Genomic DNA, 11,037 nt, shown 5'->3' with positions numbered 1-11,037 from the left:
GCCTGTTGTATCTCGTTGATATCGATCGGTCATTCCAGGTCTGCAACCTGAGCGACAGATGGTTCAGCTCGATGTCAGTAAAAAACTCATTCAGTGGCGTTTCGGGTGGGGGAAGGGGAGATTTGTATAGTGTGCTGTAATACTCCTTGAAGGCTGAGTTGATATCGGCCTGGGCATTTACTATCAGTCGTGTATCTAAACGGATGGCTCCTATAGGGGATTTCCGGCCTTCGTTGTGTATGAGCCATGACAGTAATTTACCCGATCTGTCACCTTCAGCGTGGTTGCGAGCTATGTAGTGGCGATAATCAAACAGACCTAGTCGTCTGTCAGCATCGTGCCATTGTGAGCGCTTCCCAGCTAGTTCTGTTTGTGTAATCTCAATCCTGGCGAAGTTATTCTCGAAAGAATGTACTTCCTTTTCTAAGTTACTGAGCTCACGTACTAGTGTTTGACGTGCACCGACTGTTGCTGAGATGCATGTTCCTCTAATGACTGCCTTGTGTGCGTCCCATTCCGTTAATCTAGAGCTCGTTGTTCCCTTGTTTTGGGTGAAGTAAGAGGATATGTGAGTGGCTAATTCTTCTCGAAATGGGGGGTCTTGTAGCAATCAGGTCTGGAGGCGCCAAGTTGGGATGCATGCGCGCGGGCTGCCCCATCTGATATGAGCGATGAGGGGTGAGTGATCTGAGATTACCCTGGCAGTGTACTCGGCGCTTGTGATCCTGTGGGTGATGTCTTGGGAAGTGAGGATAAGGTCTATGCGGGTGTGGAGGAGGTGTACTGGGGAGTAGTATGAGTATTCGCGATCGTGGGGGTGTATGTGCCTCCAAGTGTCTGTGAGACGGCGATCTGCCATCCATTGACGTAACATCTGTGAGTTTTTAGTTGTTGGGGAGGCTGCTATGGGGGTGTGTGATCTATCCGTATCTATATGTGGAACGCAGTTCATATCCCCGCCCCAAATGCATGTAGAGGGGAGGTCATTTGAGAAGTGTGAGATCGTTTTGTGTGGGAATTCACTTTGTCCGACGTTCGGGACGTAAAGTCCGTTCAGTGTTACTGGTTCTCCGTCTAAGCGGCCTATTAAATGTATGTACCTGCCCTCTATGTCAGTGACGCTGCGCTGTGTGGTGTACGGGACCCCCGGGGCTATCTATATCAAAACCCCTCTTGCAAATGATGAATTTCCTGATCCATAGACCTGTCCGCCCCACTTCCTTTCCAACCAGGGGATATCTACGGGGGTTATGTGCGTTTCTTGGAGAATGGCTATATGGATATGGTGACGTTTTAGGTGTGCGTGTATCCTATTGCGTTTTCTTATGCCCGCCATTCCCTTAATATTCCACGTCATTATGTTATACGTTGGTTCCTTATTTGTCATGTTGGGTTAGGTTGTTGCGCGCCTATTTTTGTGTTCAGTGGGGCCAATCCCGTGACGCGTCCAGAGACTGCCGCTAGTCTAGTATGCGCATCCCGCCCACGAATCCCCCCGCCACCCGCCCCCGCCCATCAGCCCCCCGGGTCTACAAAATAACATTATCAAAAGAGGATAGTAAAAGTGAGAAGGAAAAAAATAACAGGCAAAAGGATATTTCGGGTAAAGCCCGGAAGTAAATGTAGTGGCACAACCGGTGCCTAAACTGCAATCTGCGAGATTAAGTTCCATTCGGGAGTGACTGGGGTGTCTGAGAGCGTGGTTTCGGTATAGCCGGGCGGGTAACGACCCGTCACCAGGATAGTTTTGTCCCTGTGCGGTCCAGGTTGTGAGTTCGTCCGCTTTGGTTACCCTGTTAGTCCGCAGGGGGGCGGGAGGTCGCGTGTCCCTCTGCCAGTCTCGCGCTGGTGGCACAGTTCGTGTTCACTCTTGAGGCCTAGAGATCATCCGCAACGCGCGGGGTAAGGTCAGGGCCGGCCAGAAGGAAGGAGGAGGATGCACTGGATTCCCCACCTGGGGATCCGCTGTCTGTAGCATCTGTGTCGCTTCGGGTTTTGGATTGTGGTCGGGTGAAGGAGCTAGTCTCCCTTAATATTTGAGCTTGCTCTGATTCCATTTGTGATTTCGATGGGCGCAATGTAGTCTTGTTTTGTTTTTTTCTCCTCCTGGAGCTGGAAGTTATCCAGTCCTCGGTTGTTGTCTTTTCCGTTGGTGGGCTGATCAAACCTTTAGCGTGGATCCATGTCCATGCATCCTCTGGGGTAGGGAACATGAGCGTTTTCTCGTCTATGGTGATACGCAGGCGGGCTGGAAACATAAGAGAATAAGTAATGTTATTTTGTCGCAAGATTTGTTTGATTTTTACAAAAGTTGCTCTTCTACGTTGTACTTCTAGTGTACAGTCCGGGTATGCAGATATGTTATTATTTTCCAAGCTGATTTGACAGGAAGATCTAAAGTGTTGAAGAACAGAATCTCTATCTCTGTGGTTAAGAAATCTGGCTATCATGGGTCGGGGTGGTGCTCCAGGCCGCGGAGGTCTGCCCGGCATTCTGTGGGCTCTCTCTATCATTGGTAATTTTGTGGCATCCTGTATTTTCATTATTTCTTTCAGCCAGTTTTCTAGGAAATCCTCGGCATTGGGTAGTTCCAATCGTTCTGGGATGCCAGTGAATCTGATATTGTTACGTCTTGAGCGCCCCTCTGCCTCTTCAGCTCGGCGTTGTAGCTGCGCCAGCCCAGTTTCCATTTGTTTGAATTTGCTTTTCATGTCTGTCATCTCCGGTTGAACAGTTTTTAGTGACAGTTCAGCATTATGCACTCTGTCTGTCAGTTTACGGTGGTCGGCTCGGAGTAGGGAGACCTCCAGTACCGCGGCATCGATTTTCCCTTCTAGCGAGGTTTTGGTTTCCATGATTGCCTGCATAATTTTATCAAATTGCTGAGAGTGTGTACGTAGCGTCTCGGTCAGTTGAAGCTGCGTTGGATTTTGCATGTCCGGATGGCCCACGGATGAGGGGAGTTCTCCCTCCGCAGAGGTCCCTGTTTTGGAGTGCTTAGGTTTAACCATTGTGCACACTGTGCATCCGGGAGGAGTTAGGCTGTAAGAAATCAGCTATGTGTCCTGGAGGGGTGAAGCGGGGGCCCTGCACACCGAAGTGGGTGATTTTAGCGTGTCCGGTAGTCCAGACGTGGTTGCGTATTTTTTAGGGATATTTGGAGTTAGTATGTTTATTTGTTGTCTGAAGCTCGCTTGTTGCTATATCTTCAGCCCACTCCACGTTGCCAGGTCAAGAGCTGGCTGCCTTTAACCTGGATCAGGTGCGATGAGCTTTTCACTTGTATGCTTGTGGCTTGATATTGTGGTGGCCCAGCGTGGTTGTTTTATGCCTTTAATTTATTATGTACCTGCGCAGCTCCCAAACTTCTTGCTTTGATTTCTTTATTTTCTTTCTTTCTTTTTTTTATTTTATTTTAATTTTATTGTCTCTTATTTTTTTTCACTCCTCCGCCTCTTCTTCTTTATCCTTTATGTTGGGTCAGGCCTGGTGCTTGAAAGTCGTTGTCGCACTGGCCCAAAGCGCGAAACTGACTGCTCCCTGGAGGGCCCAGTGCGCTGTTACTTCTTTTTTCAGTGCGGGAGGGGGGGGGGCGGCCGCCCGCCGGCCGCGAGTCCTCCCCGCCGGTCCAGCCCCCGCCACCAATGGGGGGCCCAGAAGGTACGCCGGGGCCCCGGTTCCGCCCAGGCGCGTGCTCGCCGGCCGCTACCCCAGAACAAGGGCGGAGCGCCACGGCAAGCCAAACGCCCGGTCCCGGCGCCGGCATGCCCGAGGCACGGCCCCACGGGAGACGCGGCCCAAAGCGCCCGCCGCGGCGTCACCGCGCGAAGCGGTCACCAGTCCCCAGCAGGGGGGTCACGGTAAGGTGTCCGGGGTGCCACACGTCCCCCCAAGCTACATGTTGCTCTGGCGGGCCGCAGCCAAGCCGGAAGCCGCGGCGTCCTCGGGGCCGCGCCCCAGCCGACAGGCCCACCTCCAGGGCACGCCGCAGTCCGGGCCCACCAGCCCCAGCTCCCCCGGCGATCCCACGGGGAAGCCGAGCGGGATCACCTCGCCGCCGCGCACACGTCTCGCCGACCACGAGCGGGCCGCATCACCGACCGCGAGCGGGCCGCCTCACCTCCCGGTCCAGGGCACCAGGCGCGCCTTGCTCCTTCGGATCCTGCAGTCATTTACGGGGCCATCTGCAGCTATTTCTGTTTTCTTGGGGGCTGCCCCCGACTCGAGGGGGGAAGCCTCACCATTTTAGTGCCAGCCGGGGACCAGGATAATCGGCAAGAAGGAGGGCCGCGAGCGGAGCTCTTTGCTCAAGCGTCCGCTCCGGCCGCCATCTTGGCCACGCCCCCAAGCGTCATGCGCACTTATGTGCACATAGCCCTCCTCCAGCCCAGCCCCGCCCTAACCGTGCTCCTGAGGAAAATTAAAATGATAATAATGCTACGTTACTATCATTTTTTCCCCTTTTGTCCACTGCATAAACAAGGGAAGCAACGCTCCTCTGTCTTAGCGGAGGAGCCACCACTGTTTCTCACTTGAGAGGTACAGGCCATACACCTAGGGCAGAGGACAATACTTATCCATGTGAGTGTTACTGAGAAGGAGGTAGACTACCTGAAGCACAGAGAACCTGCCCTGCATCATCCGAGCTTCCAATCTAGCCATGCTGCTTAGACATACTGAGTGGTGCTACATCAGATCTGAGACTAGAGATGTATGTTTGCTAATCCCAACTTACAGAAACTGGTCATCCTGAAAAGTGCTGTCCAGTATGAAAACCTACTGCAAACCTGTAACTGACTATGCTGTGGCACCTTGTTTTGGGTGACCTGTTACCATTCTGAGCACCTGCACCTGCAGTGTAAAGCTCACCCCAACGAACAACTGAATGAGAAAGGCAGCATGTTCAACTTCACTGCAGCACCGTGACTTGGGTGGCCTATCAAATCTGTGAGCCCCTGCACCTAGAGCTTGAAGCTCCTCCTGATTGCCAGTACAAAGATGGGAGGCCAGCATATTTGCTTGCATTTTTCACCTCAACCTTATTGACCTGTCACCTATTGTGAGCCCTGAGACTGTAATAAAATAGTAGATTGTGATCCAACATCCGCACCAGCTGCTGGATTGTTATAAATGCCAAAGGGGCACAGCCAGCAAGTGTGCCTTGCTGTCTGTGCCCCCGTGGCACTTTGTATTCCACAAGGTGACATAGACACTTTTGCAGCCCCTTCTGTAATACAGACCATGCAAGTGCTCATGTAACCCAGGTGTGATCTCAAGGATGTTGAGGGGGCAACGCTCCATGCAAGTGATGGAATATTTTGGTTCTGCACCCATGCCACAAAAACAGATGTGGGCACAAACGCAAAAGAGCTGTCTGAAGGGTGCCCCTACTGCGCACCACAAAAAGATGCCACACAGTCAGTGTGCCTCCCAAGGATGTCCCTTAAAAGGAGGGCAGAGGAGGTTCCATGGACCTTGTCCATGAAGTGGGTGCAGTCACTCAATGCAACCTCCTGCAGAGGGATCTCTGCCCCCCCTTTCAACTGCAGTCCAGTTGCACTTTCACAGTGAAAGAAGTACCAGCTGCTTCAAACATCCAGTCCACTTTTCACTGATGTGTTATTGCAAGGCATGCAAAGGTTTGCAGCTCCAATGGGGGCAGTGCAATTGCTGTGAGAGGGTGCATTGACCTGATCTTTGTCCAGGGTGCAAAGTTAAACATGCACCATGGTGTAGACCAGAGCAGTGAACACTATCAGTGATACTCATTCAAATAAGTGCAAGACACCAGAGAAAACGCTGCATCCCCACAGTGCTCTTATAATATCCTCTGACTCCAGCCTCACTGCTCTGAAATCAGTTTGGTACCACATCTTGTTGGCTTATGTTGGCCTATGTTTCTTGGCTTATGTTTTCTAAGCTTGACCACCCAAGAAGCTCACACCACTTGCAAAGGCCACCAAATGCCATGTGGTCCTGGCAGAGTCATTTCAGAATTGTAAGTGACAATGAATCAACTAGCTTACGTAGAGTTATAAACCAATAATATGACACTTATGCATTGTAAAGTGCCAGATTGTGGTACTCGGAATATCGTAACTATAACCATTGTCCTCTACCTCTATCTGCCAAGTAAGTGGTCTGAAAGACAACTGCTGACAACACTAGAAGAGATCGCTAGAAAGTAAGATTCTTGTGCACCAAAAGCCTGTACTCTACAAGCAGATGTTGCACAGGATCTCATATTACTATTAAAATAACCCTGATACCTCCTACACACCCCATCACAGGCATGTTAGTGTTAAAGAGTAATTTGGTATGATATTTAATTGTATTTTGAATCCCATATACGTGTTAAAAGGGCTTTGCATTTAACCTTAATGATTAGAAATGTCATATCTTTATTTTTTTTATCAAAGATTGTACATAGCTGTTTGAGGCTGAATGTTTGAAATTAGTTTGTAAGCTCTATGCATGCCCTACCACTTTCAAAGTTCACCAGACCACTAGTACATGATGATTATTGGGAGTGATACATTTGCTGGGTGAACTTTATGTTGTGCCCTACACCACTCTCAAAGATCAAAGATTAAGCCTTAACTCTTCACCTTTGCTCCTACCTGAAAGCCAGAGACTAAAGAGGAGGTAATTGACTATTCAGTAAGCTCGTAGTACTATCTAGTTCCTGTGTTTCCAAGGACAGTGGTAATACTGGTCACAATTACATAACTTCTCGAGTCAGCCAAGCCACGGAGAACTGGTCGGGTATGAATGGTATTTATTCAAAAGTTCCATTATAACTTGCCAATCAGGCCCTAGGTCCTATGAGTGCAACTGGAAGTCTGAGTGGGTTAAGTGACTGGCTTATTTGTTCGACCCGGTGGATTTTGCCTTTCTGATGCAGGGTAAATTGACTTCTTTGAATTCTGTGCATCTCCCATATATGCCTTCCCCCTCGCTCCTGCAATCTTCTAGCAATATTTCATGTCTTTACAGAACCATCCGCACAAGCCTTTCATGAGCCACTGCCTTTATCCTGTTGCTGCTGCCCTCACCACAGTTGTCTTCCTTCCACCTTTTTGTCCTTCATATCTACCCACTGCCTAAACTGGAACGACAGAGCAATGTTTGAACATCTCCTTAAATTGGAAGGGTGCGTGCAAGTGTGCAAGGTGCTCAGGGTGCTGTGGCCTTCCCAGCCTTGAGGTACCTCTCAGTGGTGGCTATGAGATGGGCTGGCACTGTCAGTGACATGCACAGTGTTCCTGAGGTAGTCGCCTACAGGTATTCTGATCTTCCGCACCATGTTTTAGCTGTCAATATAACTAATTGATTCTACATCAGATGTGAAAATGACAGACAATTCTGGCTTTTTTACTCCTTGTGATATGGAGCATGTTGTTTTCCTTTGTCCAGTGACAGTAAAAACCTACAGATACCAGCAAGAAAAATGCTGAAACGCAGGCTTTCCACCTGGTGTCAAAAAGAATGAAGGTACCACCTCTTCCCCTGTCCCTCTCAGATAATTGATTTGCTTGTAAATCGTTTTACAGATACACCCTGGACTATATATAGAGAGTAATTACGTTGAAAGTAAATGCAGGGGAGTGACATTACACCCATCGTTTAATGCAAAAACACATACAAGTTCACGGAAACTGGACTCATCATGCCCAATATTACACCTCGGTGAAAGGTGGTAGCCCTTCAAACAGATTCAAACTCAAAAAAGATTTTCCATAAAAAGGACTCGTGAGATTTGTTGTGTAAAAATGTGGTATTTATGCAAGCAAAATTCTAGAAATGTGTTAGTGGAGGAAGCAGAACTGGTGCGGATATTATAGCTAGTATTAGTAGAACAAATAGTCACTGGTACCAGTGGTAATAATAGAAGTTATAGTACTATAGTCACATTGGTAAACATTTTACTAGTGTTACTAACAAGAGTGCTATAAGTGTCACTTGTAGCAATACCAGTAACAGTATTAGTACTACTTGCAGTTATGTTACATCTAATGATGGGAGTACTAATAATAGTTACTCTCAGTGCTATCTGGTGTAATAATTATATTACTAATAGCAGCTCATCTACTGGAAGTAATCAAGCTGGCAGTAACACTAGCATTAGTGTTATTGTTATTAATAAAGTGTCATAGTAGAAGTAGTACTGCTAACATTATTAGTAGCAGTGAGTCTATTGCCGATAGTAACAGCATCCCTGAAAATAGAACCAATAGTGCAAACACACACAGCAGCAGCAGAAGAGATATGAGTTGGACGTGCAAAACGACCACTTCTATTAGTGTAATCTGTATTTTTTAAAACAGTGACGATGTTGGGGGCTATTGACAACGGCATTTTGGAGTATGTAAAGTGGTACTTTTAGTACTTTTTAGGTGCTCGTACATGCTCTTGTGACTATCCCTCCCAACATTTAAATTGGGAATCAAGTAGGAATATTCAGAGAGTATGTGTGTACAGTTAGTACGAATAGAAAAGGCTGTGCCCTCTGTCCACTTTTAATACCAGGAAGTTGGACTTTTCAGGGGGATTTCACAAACACACGTAAGAATGCGTAAAAGAGTACTCCTGAAGTGCTACTTGCTGCACTCGGAAATTATTTTGTGAATGTGCTCCGTTGAGATCATTTGTGGTGCCTTTTGTGTAGTACGTGTCTTTTAGAGGGTTGTCAATGAAGAGCAAGTGTAGTTTGTTTGCCCAGCAGCCTCACGAGGCGCGTCAGAGGCTGATGTGTCGCCAGATAATAAGACTGTACTTTGTAAAACTTGACACTTTAGGGACAGTCCAAGCACCCTCTCTCAAGGAATCAAAGAAGGTAGAACGTTTTTAGATATTAAGGGGCATATTTATACTCCGTTTGCGCCGAAATTGCGTCGTTTTTTTTAACGCAATTTTGACGCAAAACTAACTCCATATTTATACTTTGGCGTTAGACGCGTCTAGCGCCAAAGTTCATGGAGTTAGCGTCATTTTTTGGCGTGAACACCTTCCTTGCGTTAATGATATGCAAGGTAGGCGTTCCCGTCTTAAAAAATGACTGCGATGCATATGCGTCGTATTTATACTCCCGGGCAAAAATGACGCCTGGGAGTGGGCGGGTCTAAAAAACCCGCATTTGCGCCGGATTTTAGCGCCTGGGTCAGGGCAGGCGTTAAGGGACCTGTGGGCTCAGAATGAGCCCAGAGGTGCCCTCCCAAGCCCCCAGGGACACCCCCTGCCACCCTTGCCCACCCCAGGAGGACACCCAAGGATGGAGGGACCCACCCCAGGGACATTAAGGTAAGTCCAGGTAAGTATTTTTTTTTTGTGGCATAGGGGGGCCTGATTTGTGCCCCCCTACATGCCACTATGCCCAATGACCATGCCCAAGGGACAGAGGTCCCCTGGGCATGGCCATTGGGCAAGGGGGCATGACTCCTGTCTTTGCTAAGACAGGAGTCATTTCAATGGGGGATGGGAGTCGTAAAAAAATGGCGCAAATCGGGTTGTGGCGAATTTTTTGCCTCAGCCTGACTTGCACCATTTCTGGACGCCCATACGCCATTTTCCCCCTACGACGGCGCTGCCTGGTGTACGTCGTTTTTTTTAACGCACACCAGACAGCGCCGGCGGCTAACGCCGGCTAACGTCATTCAATAAATACGGCGCCCGCATGGCGCTACAGAATGGCGTTAGCCGGCGCTAATTTTTTGGGCGCAAAACTGCGTTGGCGCAGTTTTGCGTCAAAAAGTATAAATATGGGCCTAAATGCATTCCAGGGAAGTTATTTACAGAATTTGCGGCGATATTTTCCCAATTTCGTCATCACATAAAGCTTCTGATCTGCTAAGCACAACAAAAGTACTTTCCAATTCCAACAGGTGTGGGTTAGCTCGTGCCAACGTAGGGGATTGGGTAGCTTGTGTTAATCTTTCTATACACAGGATACTTGGCTGGGGTTTATTAATTGTTGTTGTGACGCAGAAAATTTGTGGTATTTCCTTGCTAAACGGCTGTTTCATTTTCACTCTTATCGACCTCCTTTTTCACTGCACAGAGACAAAATGCTGTAAGGACCCTCGCCATGTCTTATTTTAAACCATTTAAAAGTATTGCATATTTACGAAAACATTCTACAAGTTCATACGTTTTATTTTATTCACCATGGCAGAAGGCTATACGTCCCCATACTACTGCAGCCCCCTCCTCCCCCCTTAAGATGAGGGTTCATTGCACGAGTTTGAGGCCTCAGAGGCCTAAAATTATAACGAATAACTTCAAGGCTACCAGTCCTACATTCCAAAATGTGTCTGATGCAAAAGCCAGATATGATAGAAAATTCCACACGTAGTTTCGGACAGTTTGGGCTATTTGGAGACTTTGCCGGTAGCCGTGCCAAGAGTAGGGGTTGTGCGAGTGATGTGTATCGCTGGAGACGCCCATGCATATATATATGGCTGTGCGTGTGTGTATAAAAATATATAAACACACACGGGCGCGCGCGCGTTCAACAAAAAACTGCTAAGAGATGAGCGAGTCTGTGTCCCTGTCAACAAATAAATAAAAGACAGTTTTGTGAAGTAATATGTTTAACCCTGAACGTAATGTTGCGTCCCGCGTCACCAGTGATTCCTCGCGCAGGGTGACCACTTCCAATCTCGTTCGCGCCCTTGTCAGCCTAAATTTAGACACGCTTTTTGCTGCACGTCTGGGGCACAATTAATACGCTCTCCGCCCTTCAATTTTATGGGCTGAATTCTGTTTTGCTAACATTGTGTCATCCTCTTGAAGGCTGGCCTTTTAAACTTTAATATTTCATCTTGCTTGGCTAGGCTGCTGCACTGTCTGTTAACTCCGAAATCGATGATGTCAGGGCCGTGCATCGCAGGCGGGAAGACGGTTATACATCCTAATACCTTCTGGCAGTTCAACATTTGCAGACGAAACAATGCTAATAACAAGAATCTTCCCTAGTATAATCAGTTTTTCTTTGCTCTGTTGATGTTGCTGTATTCCTTACCGTGTGAGTGACTGAAG

The sequence above is a fragment of the Pleurodeles waltl genome, chromosome 4_1 (genome assembly GCF_031143425.1).
Source record: "Pleurodeles waltl isolate 20211129_DDA chromosome 4_1, aPleWal1.hap1.20221129, whole genome shotgun sequence".
NCBI lineage: Eukaryota > Metazoa > Chordata > Amphibia > Caudata > Salamandridae > Pleurodeles > Pleurodeles waltl.
Note: the sequence above shows the minus strand (reverse complement) of the source record.